The sequence below is a fragment of the Mustela putorius genome, unplaced genomic scaffold, assembly GCF_011764305.1.
Source record: "Mustela putorius furo isolate JIRA1106 unplaced genomic scaffold, ASM1176430v1.1 tig00000242_pilon_pilon_pilon, whole genome shotgun sequence".
Taxonomy (NCBI): Eukaryota; Metazoa; Chordata; class Mammalia; order Carnivora; family Mustelidae; genus Mustela; species Mustela putorius.
In genome coordinates, this window is record NW_025421325.1 from 555,921 (window position 1) to 567,883 (window position 11,963).

Consider the following 11,963-nt stretch of genomic DNA (forward strand, 5'->3'; position numbering starts at 1 on the left):
CCATGAGCCCCCAGACACATGCTGTCCAGCCCACACACGAGGAGCCTGTTCACAGTCCTGCTGAGTGCACCCCCAGCCTCGGACCTGCTGTCTCCACACGAGGAAGCTATCTTTTGAAATTTGTGCACTGACCCCACTGACCCCAATTTGATCAAATTATGTATAAAATTCTTTTTAGAAGAGATGGCTCATTAACAGGGAGGAGATCATTATATTGCAGTTACAAGAATAGCCTTAGGCATTCAGATTTTTTTTTAAATATATATAATAGGGAAGATTCAGCCATCACTGGAGTGTTTTAAAATTCAAGAACAGGTCAATGATGATCTGGCATGTATTCTGAATCCGAAGCTGATTATTACTACTTTAAGATGCTGGTGAGGATGTGGAGAAAGGGGAACCCTCCTACACTGTTGGTGGGAATGCAAGCTGGTGCAACCGCTCTGGAAAACAGCATGGAGGGTCCTCAAAAAGTTAAAAACAGAGCTACCCTATTACCTAGCAATTGCACTACTGGGTATTTACCCTAAAGATACAAACATAGTGATCCGAAGGGGCACGTGCACCTGAATGTTTATAGTAGCAATGTCCACTATAGCCAAACTATGGAAAGAACCTAGATGCTCATCAACAGATGAATGGATAAAGAAGATGTGGTATATATACACAATGGAATACTATGCAGCCATCAAAAGAAATGAAATCTTGCCATTTGCCACAACGTGGATGGAACTAGAGCGTAACATGCTTAGCGAAATAAGTCAAGCGGAGAAAGACAACTATCGTATGATCTCCTTGATATGAGGAAGTGTTGATGCAACATGAGGGCTTAAGAGGGTAGGAGAAGAATAAATGAAACAAGATGGGATTGGGAGGGAGACAAACCATAAGTGACTCTTAATTTCACAAAGCAAACTGAGGGTTGCTGGCGGGAGGGGGGTTTGGGAGAAGGGGGTGGGATTATGGACATTGGGGAGGGTATGTGCTTTGGTGAGTGCTGTGAAGTGTGTAAACCTGGCGATTCACAGACCTGTACCCTTGGGGATAAAAATATATTATATGTTTATAAAAAATAAAAAATTAAAAAAAAAAGAAGAATGCCAACTGATGCTTCCTTCTGCTGTTCTTGAATTTTTTTTTAAATTTTTAAATTTTCTTATAAACATATAATGTATTTTTATCCCCAGGGGTACAGGTCTGTGAACTACCAGGTTTACACACTTCGCAGCACTCACCAAAGCACATCCCCTCCCCAATGTCCATAATCCCACTCCCTTCTCCCAAACCCCCTCCCCCCAGCAACCCTCAGTTTGTTTTGTGAGATTAAGAGTCACTTATGGTTTGCCTCCCTCCCGATCCCATCTTGCTTCATTTTTTCTTTTCCTACCCCCCAAACCCCCGACGTTACATCTCCACTTCCTCCTATCAGGGAGATCATATGATAGTTGTCTTTCTCCGCTTGACTTATTTCACTAAGCATGATACCCTCTAGTTCCATCCACCTCATCACAATGGCAAGATTTCATTTCTTTTGATGGCTGCATAGTATTCAATTGTGTATATATACCACATCTTCTTTATCCATTCATCTGTTGATGGACATCTAGGTTCTTTCCATAGTTTGGCTATTGTGGACATTGCTACTATAAACATTCGGGTGCACATGCCCCTTCGGATCACTATGTTTGTATCTTTAGGGTAAATACCCAGTAGTGCAATTGCTAGGTAATAGGGTAGCTCTGTTTTTAACTTTTTGAGGACCCTCCATGCTGTTTTCCAGAGCGGTTGCACCAGCTTGCATTCCCACCAACAGTGTAGGAGGGTTCCCCTTTCTCCGCATCCTGGAGTTGGCATTCTTCTAACAATGACCTGTCTTCAGAATTTTTGCTTCAACATCAAGGAAAAGGTTCATTTTCCTACTTTCAACCAATGAAATATTCTGGATGAAACAAGTCACTCATTTGCCATGACCTTTTAGAAAAGTTATTTTTTTTTTTTAAATAAAAGTACCTGTATTTGCATTGACTATTAATCTGTATTTGCATTGACTATGTTTTAGTGTATTTATAAATGGTGAACTCCGTTTCTGAACTTACACATTTCATTTGCAATTTCTAAAAAAATAATAGTTTTTATTATATTCTTCTGCTTGCTTTTGATTTGTTCCCCCTGTGGTTTATAGTGTACATGTGGCTCAGTGGGTTAGAGCCTCTGCTTTCAGCTCAGGTCTTGATCTCAGGGTCCTGGGATCGAGCCCTGCATTGGGCTCTCTGCTCAGCAGGGAGCCTGCTTCTCCCTCTCTCTCTGCCTGCCTCTCTCTGTCTACTTGTGATCTCTGTCTATCAAATAAATAAACAAAATCTTTAAAATTTTTTTAAAATTTTTTAAATAAATAAAATAATCTGAGGTCATCTTCAAATAATATTAACATTTCCTTTTCAGGAAGGGAAAGGGATAGCCCCTATAAAAGTATATTATCAACTTCTCTCGTTAATCCTTTATGCTTTTAGGGTCATACATATATGCTAGAAACAGACTAATACATTTGTTAGTATTATTGCTGTAAGCAGCAGTCATCTTTTAGAGCTAATACCTTCATTGATTCCATTTTTGATGTACTTCGTTTCTTTGTATAAATACACATTTCTGGCTTGTTCTGAAGAACTTTGATTACCATTCCTTGTAGTATAAGAATAGCAATGAATTCCCTCAGTTTTACTTTTGTAGGCATTTCATTATCACTTTTGAGGAGTATTTTCATTAAGTATAAAATTACGAGTTCACACGCTTTTTTCTTTCTACACCTTAAAGATGTCACTTTAAAAAAATCACACACACAAAAATCTTTCTTCCACTTACAAGTGGTAAACACAGAATTCAGAATTTTAAAGACTGCACACTGGTTGAGTTATACTACATGTACTTACTCTCCTATATATGTAAAATAAGAAAATAAAGCAGAATGCACAATAGTTTTTAAATAGTTCATTGTTCATAATCTATTACTTATACAGATTGTAAGAGATTAGGAATCATACCCAGTATGACATAAGGTGTATTTTGGTAAAATATCACTTGAATAGATATAAGACTAGGCATTCAAATTATAAAATTAAACTGTGCAAATTTCATAGTTCAGAAGAAGAATGCCAGTCCTACTGAATTTTACTTTTGTGGAAAAAGAATTGCTCCTGTAACTACTGGAAGCCCTGCAGCAAAGCTATCCCAGTTCTGTAACTGAATTCTATAGCCTGAATCCTGTCACAATGGCTCTTCCTCTCTTCCTGGGATTCTTAGCAACATCTATATCCTATTTGGTTTTGTCTTTCGTCTCTTCCACCTAGTAATGCCATCGTGACAGGATCTATTTTGGACTGTAATTCTGTAGTGTCTTTTGAAATCCCAATGTCTCCTCTCTCCTTAAAAATGGTAAGATCAGATTGTACTGTTATAGGATCTAGAATCAGATTTATCTTAAATTGATAATGTTTTCTGAGCCATATGTTGTGATGAAAGTCTGTAATCATCATTCTTTAATTAAAATGAAAAAACCCTGGAATTTGTATCATTTAATATCTGTTGTGAATGTGTGTGTGTGAGTGTGTGTGTCCTAATCTTCAAAGACGGGCAGGATGCTGGGGAACTACACCGAAAATAGAACGCTTCATGAATTTACCTGTCATCCTTGCATGGGGGCCATGCTAATCTCCATATCCTCCTAGTTTTAGTGTATGTGCTGCCAAAATGTGCACCCTGTTGTGGATACTTTCAATATTAATTAATTAGTAATTGCAAATCTTCTATCTCAATATATTAGAGATGTGAGTATGAAAGCATGGTCTGAAAGTTTTGTTATCAATTAATTTGTGTCTAGTATCTTATTCTTTGTACTTTAAGGCTTTCTAGGCTGTAGCTAGTTACTTTCTGATAAGAGCATCCATTGCTCAAAACCAGAATCTAATCTCTCCCTCTACTACTCAGCTATCTTCTCTAGCTATAAAGTTTTTCTCCTTTACATGGCTATTGCTTTTTCTTTGAGGCATCTTGTTCTATGGAACATGTGAGCCCAGTGGGAGACTACAGTGCAGACATAAATGCTTTAGGTCCTTCACAAAAAAAGGGGTGGGAACCTGATAGTATCTCTCTTCCTGTCTTTTCCTTGTGCTACTTCTGATTTGCACTTGCTTGGCTGCTCCCTGGGTTGGCAGAGTGAGGGGCAGATAAGCCAGGAAGAGGAAGGATTTAGTTTCTATAACTGATGGATGCAAGAGCGACAGCGGTTGGACAGGACAGTCATCATTAGGTCTGTAAGGAAACAGGAACAGCGAGGGTAGTGTATCTCAGTGAGAGCTCTGCAGGACAACCGACACGTCCTCTCGGGGAACCCCGTGCTCACTCAGCAGACCCTACACAGCCAGGTCCCTGGGCGCTGGGTCTTGGGAGAAGAGGACAGCTTCTCTGTTCACACATGATGTCTTTCCCTCTTTCTGGCACTTTGTCTTGCTGGTGGTCTCCAAAACCAAGATTGACCTCCTCCTCCTGTCACACTGGGAGCCGAGGCCCGGAAGCCCCCGATGACCATTGCCAATCACAACTTGGCTGGCCACCCCTTGCCTTCCAGACTCTTAAGAGCTGATGCCCCCTGTAGCACCTGAGGCAGTAGGAGCTGGAGGGGGTTTGAGGCACAGAGTTGTCCTGTGGACTGGATGTCTTTGCATTCTTAAGAGACCAGGGTGTTTGGTTGGTTTGTTAGTTTTCTGCCACCCATCCCCAATCTGGCCAGACTGAGTGCACTTCATATGAGGAACTCCCCACAGACTATTTGCTTCCTTCCTTTCCTTTTTCTTTTTCTTTTTTTTTTTTTTAAAGATTTTATTTATTTATTTGTCAGAGATAGAGCGCGAGCGAAAGCGAGCACAGGCAGACAGAGTGGAAGACAGAGTCAGAGGGAGAAGCAGGCTCCCCGTGGAGCAAGGAGCCCGATGCGGGACTCGATCCCAGGACGCTGGGATCATGACCTGAGCCGAAGGCAGCTGCTTAACCAACTGAGCCACCCAGGCGTCCCAGTTCCTTTCCTTTTTCTTTCTCTTTTTCTTCCACAGGGTGTGATAGCCTACCTCCAAGATGACTCCCAGTGATCCCAATCGCTTTGCAAATAAGTGGGGCTGTGTTACTAGTTCTAATCAACAAAGTAAGTGCAGACATGATGAGTGCTACTTTCTGCCTGGTATGAAGAGCCACAGGCCATCACAATGCTCTCTCCTTCATATATTTAAGTAATTTTTTTGTTTTTGCATAATTTTAGATGTTAAGCAAGGTTGCACGGATACTACAGAGAGTACTCATGTACTCCATACTCAGTTTCCCTACATTACTCTAGTACCTTTGTCACAATAAATGAACCACTATTGATACATTATTAATTAAACTTCACATTTTATGCAGATTTTTATGAGTTTTTCCCTGCTGCCCTTTTTCTGTTCCAGGATCCCATCTCTGATACCACATTATTTAATCATCTGTAACCTTAGGTTCCTCTGGTCTGTGAGCTTCTTAGACTTTCTTGGACAGTTTTGAGGAATATTGTATCAGGTATTTGGGGGAAATGTACCTCAGTTTCAGTTCATTTTCTATTCTTATAGTTGGACTAGAGCAGTGGATTTAGGGAAGACCATAGGGCTGACATGCCATTCTTATCACATCATATCAAGGGTACTTGGTATCAACATGGCACATCACTGATGATGGGAACCTTGATCATCTTCCTAGTGTTTGTAAGCTTCTCTACTCTGTATAGTTATATCTCCTCCCTTACTTTTCCATGCTGTAATCTTGGGAGCAAGTCATCATCCTCCTTGGAAACAGGTCATAGTGCTCTCTTGACCTCTCTAAGACAACTCTCCAATGGTGCTGCCACAAGTCAGAGCATAAGGGTGCCTGGGTGATGCAGTTGGTTGACTGCCTGCCTCCGACTCAGGTCATGATCCCAGGATTCTGGGATCAAGCCCCACATCAGGCTCCCTGCTCAGCAGAGAGCCTGCTTCTCCCTCTCCCTCTGCCTGCATCTCTGTCTACTTGTACTCTCTGTCTGTCAAATAAATAAATAAACTTAAAAAAAAAAAAAAAAACCAAGGTCAGAGGGTATGGATCTTGGACTCACTCAGTGGAGCCACAGTTTCAGTCCTGGACATCATAAGAACCAGACATAAACTTTGTGGTGCTATGTCATTGAGAGGTCAGGGTTTACATATTAGAGAAGCATAGCCTGGTCAAATTTGACAAACAACATCTTTATCTTGTATTTTGCTTTCTATTTTGTTCTTTTTCAATATCATTTTGGCAATATATTAGGGGGCTCTGGCAATACCATATAAAGTGTAAGATTTTCCATTTCAGTTAAAAGCCATTGGGGTTTTGACAAGGATTGCATTGAATCCATATATTGCTTTGGACAGTATTACTATCTTAACAACATTCAGGCTTCCCATCCTGAACATCAGATATACTTCCATTTATTTCAGTCTTTGGTCATTTCTTTCAGCAGTATTTTATAACTTTCACTGTATAAATTTTGAATCTCCTTGGCTAAAATTATCCCTGAGTGTTTTATTATTTTTTTAAAGATTTATTTATTTAGTTGAGAAAAAGAAAGAGAGCACACACATGCAAGTGGGAGGAGGGGCAGAGGAAGAGAATCCCCAAGCAGACGTCCAAGCTGAGCAGGAAGCCTGACACAGGGATCCATTTCACCACCCATGAGACCATGACCTGAGCTGAAACCAAGAATTGGAAGCGTAATGGACTGAGCCACCCAGGTGCCCCTATTCTTTTTAAGGCTACTGTAACTGGAATTATTTCTTTAATTTCTCTGTAGAATTGTTCATTGCTAGTGTATAGAACTACAACTGATTTCTAAGCATTTGAGCCCTGATCTTGTATCCTGCAATTTGGTCTCAGACTGCACCTTCTCAGTCTGTTACACAGATTACTTTTCTGAAGTGGGTGATTCCCAAGTTTCTCTTCCGGCTCTTTTCTCAGTTGACCTCTTTGGTTCCTCATCTCCAGGCTTCCAGGCATAACAGGGCCCCCTGGATAGCTAGACCCTCTATCACACTGCTTTCATAGGCAAGAGAGCAGTGTGGAAATGGCAGCAGATCCTCGCTTCTCTGTGTGCTAAATAGTAAGCAAAATGTTTTGGTTTGGACAGACAGAAAACTCTTGATATGTTCTACCCATTGCTCCTGGTGACTTGATTCACACAAAGACTGAAAACTGACAGATCTGCATATCTAACCTTGGTCTCATAAATCCCAGTTAGGCATCTCATTTAATAACTCATGCATGAGACTTTTTATGAGCTCTCGCTGCATGTAAGGAACTAAACCGGAAGTCTGGAATGCAAAGATCCCATCTGGAGTCCCCACCTTGTGAGAACAGTTGAGAGAATGGGAGAGATGTAAGCTATATGTTTCGTGGACTTCTTCAATGAAGATGACTGTCTACTCAAGCAATAAGAAAGGTTTTTCTTTAAGCAGCAAAACAAAAGCTAGTAATTTTCCAATGACCACCATATAGGTTTATTTGTTATGAACTTATTAAAATGAAAAATATAGATGAATTCAGTAAAAAATTTACTTGTTGAGTACACTAAAGAAACAAATTGCTCTCTTATCCTAGGCCACCAGGGCTCCTGGCACCTCTCAAATATTACCATTCTTGTTTGTCCTATATCTTTGCAGGAACATCCATTTATATCCACATATGAAAGAGAAGAATTTTTTTGTTTATTTTTACATGAACATGCTATGTGTAGTGTTCTGTACATGGGGTTTTTTAATCCTTAAATATATCTAGACATATTTAATGTCCACCTACATAGACTAGGTTTCTTTTCTTTTCTTTTTTTTTTTTTTTAAGCATTTACTACTTCTTCAATCTAAAGCCAAATGTGATAGATTATATTTATGGTAGATTTTGCAGAACCAGTAGTGTACTTTTTTATTCTTATAAAAGGTTTTATTTATAATTTCACAGGATTTATCATAGATACCCTCATGTTCCCTGTGAAAAATGGGGAGTGACAAAATGTTAGACTGTTGTGGACAGAATTATGTGAGAAAATAAAGAACTGTGAGAAAGATAAGCTTTTGTTATTTCAGCCACCCAGTCTACAGTATTTTGTTACAGTAACCCAAGCAAACTAATGCATAGATAACTATAGAAAAAAGAGGGACAGGGGCTCCTGGGTGGCTCAATGGATTAAGCCTCTGCCTTTAACTCAGGTCATGATCTCACAGTCCTGGGATCGAGCTAGCTCGCACAGTCCTGGGATCGAGCTAGCTCGCGTTGGGCTCTGCTCAGCGGGGAGCCTGCTTCCCACCCACCCCCCAACCCCGCCTGCCTCTCTGCTTCCTTGTGATCTCTTTCTCTGGCAAATAATAAACTCTTAAAAAAAAGGGGGGGGGGAGGGACAAAAACCCACTATCTTATACCATGCACTTACAAGTCCCTCCTTCCCACTGTGGCATATGGCAAGGGACTGAGAACGGAGAAGGCAGGCGAGATGCCAGAGGGCCCAAGTGTGGCTCTATCCTCTAGCAAGGCCTCAGTAGCCATGCTGAGTGAGCAGGATGCTGTACCCATGATCCAAGGCATACTGGCCAGATGAGTCTTGCAGGTTTAGACTTAAGGCCTAGGAGAGCCTCTGTTTCCAGGAAGTCTTAGTACAGATCTTCCATGACTCATGATGGGGTCATTTTTCAATAAACCCATCAAAAATTGAAAATATTTTAATAATGTTGCAAAATAACCTACCAAACAGCATAGCTTAGCCTAGTCTACCTGAAATAGTCTCAGAACACTTACATTAGCCTCAGTTGGGCAAAATCATCTAACACAAAGCTTATTTCATACTAAAGTATTGAATATTTCATTGTATCCTGTACTGAAAAGCAATGGCTCTAAATGTATTGGTTGTTCACCCTCATGGGCACGTGGCTGACTGGGAGCTACAGCTTGCTGCCACAGCCCAGCATCATGAGAGAGTAGCATACCACATGTTGCTAGCCCAGGAAAAGATCGAAATTCAAAATTCAAAGTACAGGGTTTTGGTTGTTTTTTGTTTTGTTTTGTTTTGTTTAAGATTTGTTTATTTATTTTAAAGACAGAAGAAGGGGAGCGGCACTGGGAGATGGAGGGAGAATCCCAAATGACTCCACACAAAGCGCAGAGCCCCATGTAGGGCTCGATCTCACAACCCTGAGATCACAACCTGAGCTGAAACCAAGATTCGATTGCTTAACCAACTGAGCCACCCAGGTGCCCTTGAAGTGCAAGTTTCTATTGAATGTGTATCACTTTCACACTGTCATAAAGTTGAAAAATTGCAAGTTGGATTTTCTGTGTCTAACAATGGCTTACAGAATAGAGCTGAGGATCTTGCACTGAGAGCCCTGGCCATCATGCTGGTCCAGAGTCCCAGCAAGCATGAGAGGAAGGTGCTGCAGCCTCTACAATGATGTCTCTGGGGGCACTAATAGGAATGCCTGATGTATTCCTATTTAGACAGATTCTTGGAAGCAGCCTCCTTAAAGGTGGGCTGATTTGTAAGTAACAGTATAAATGGCCTTAAGCAAAATTTACAGATGAGGAATAAGTTGCATCCAGAACCCAAAAAAAGCCTAAAAGATGTTGGACTTGTTTTCATGTTGTGGCTTTTTGAGATAGGTTTCAATAGCTCTTTCTTTCTTTCTTTCTTTTTAAGATTTTATTTATTTGAGAGAGAAAGAGAGAGCATGAGTGGGAGGGGCACAGGGAAAGGGAAAGAGAATCGCAAGCAGACTTGAGCTGAGCACAGGATCCCATGAGCCTGAGACCAGGACCTCAGCCAAAACCAGGAGCTGGATGCCCACTGTCCGCCACTGAGATGCCCCTGTCCATAGCTATTCCTTGACAGTGTCAGGGATAGAAGTGCCCTCACATTACCAAGTAACTCTCAAGAAATTAACCAAGACTGTAGTCAGAGATCTCTGGAGGAGTTTGTCGTAAATATAAATCATTTAAGATTTAGAGAAAGTTGAATGTAGTAAAAATCTTGCCTCAAAGATTATAAGCCAAGACAAAACTATTGAGGTAGCTAGAATTGCTGGGTAGAGGTGTATAATAGCCCTTTGGAGGTGAAGGAAAGTTATGGCTGGGAAGCTGTTGAAATAAACCCTAAATCTAATATACTGGCCGAATCTATAATAGCCAGATATTTACCAGTTGTTGATTGGATGGAATTCAATTATGACAACACTGGGTGGGACCACAGCATTAAGGTTATAGGGATTCACTGTGAGGTGCTATCCATTCTTCTCAAGTTAAAGATAGCAAAATCTGCATGTTAAACAGAGACGCTGTAGGGATAACCTGTACTCTACATAGATCTTCAATAATATATTTCAATTCTTGAATGCTGTTTCAACTAATGTTTAGTCATATGATCTATTGGGGTAGGGCATTCATCTGGGTCCATTTTGTGAAGCCAATTTGTGTCAATGATTTAATTTTACTACTCACTGGGTCAGCTCATCCATGCCTTCTGTTAGGCATGTTAGGAGAACATGTGGTTGTGACCACGGGGAATTTAGGCAAGGCAACCATTCTGATAGCTAAGATGAGGCATACCTCTTTGATGTCTCTTTTATTTTCCGTAGCATCATTAACATTCTAGTAGGATCCCACTAAATCAGCATCTAGGTTATGGAGGCACAAAATAGACTCTCACCCTTTTATTTTGCCTGTACTATAGATCTTTTTAAAAGATTTTACTTTTATTTCAGAGAGTGAGCAAGACAGGAAGCATGTCGGATGGGGAGGGGCAGAGGGAGAAGCAGGCTCCCTGCTCAGCAGGGAGTCTGATGCGGGTCAAATCCCAGAACCCAGGGATCACAACCCGAGCCGAAGTCAGACGCTTAACTTACTGAGCCACCCAGGCACCTGTTCTATAGATTCTTTTAGTAAATTTCAACTTGCCAATTAGGTCAAATTGTGGCCCTCTGTTCTACTGCTTCATTTCCTTTCCCTGATTCCAGTCTTTCTTCCTTCTTTCTGACTTGCATTCTAGAGCCTTTTCTTGGAGGAGACCCCATTAAAGGTGCGCTGATTTGCAAGTAAAGGCATAAATGCTCTAAGTGCATGATTTCTTTGGGCAGCAGATAGAAAGAGAGAGAGAAAGAAAGAAAGAAAGGAAGCGGGAGGGAGGGAGGGAGGAAGGAAGAAAGGGAGAAAGAAAGAGAAAAAGAAAGAAAGAGGAGAAAACCCCTGAAGAAGTTAGTTAACATTTCTAGAAGTCTGCTCAGAACACCAACCTCAAGATCAGGTTTGTATAGCCAGGGTGGACCCTCACCCAAAATTTTGTTCGCTGTATGGACTGATGACACCACACACACCAGAAAGATCTGAAGAGATTTATTACTCACATAGTCTGGATGGAAACACCATCTCTATCTTCCAAGGCTGTCCCCCATAAGAACATCATTGACCATATAATGTGGAGCAGTCAGTACCTTATTACCACCCAGAAACAGGACAGACCCACTGAGAATCGCCTCCCTACAATTATGTCTTTTCTCCTGCCTGGCATATAAATGGCACTTACATATGGGACTACACTATAAGTGTACAAAATATGTAATAAGTCTAATACAATATATGTATTACAACATGTAAATACATAAATGTGCCCCCAAAATCTATTGGAGCTATAAAACTATAATGTATATACTTTGATCTTAGAATTCCAGAAACAGTTAATCCCCACATTTCTTTGGCTATTCAAACAAAATTTTTTAAAAAAGAAAACAAAACAAGAAAATGTATTTAAGTCACAAAAGTATTAAAAAAATTGGCACCACATTCACTGACAGTTGTACAATATTCCACCCACTGTCCGTAAGTTACAGACAGAAAATGAAGCCAAG

At 40.7% G+C, this 11,963-nt stretch overlaps 2 non-coding genes across 2 annotated transcripts; one reads left to right on the forward strand and one right to left on the reverse strand.

Moving 5' to 3' along the window:
• Positions 1-314: 314 nt before the first annotated feature.
• On the forward strand, positions 315-404 carry LOC123391589. The gene has a single exon (XR_006606279.1). It is a non-coding gene; the product is annotated as a small nucleolar RNA SNORD45 (small nucleolar RNA).
• A 3,244-nt stretch (positions 405-3,648) lies between these two features.
• LOC123391584 lies at positions 3,649-3,752 on the reverse strand. Its single transcript, XR_006606274.1, has one exon. It is a non-coding gene; the product is annotated as a U6 spliceosomal RNA (small nuclear RNA).
• Between the last annotated feature and the right edge of the window lie 8,211 nt (positions 3,753-11,963).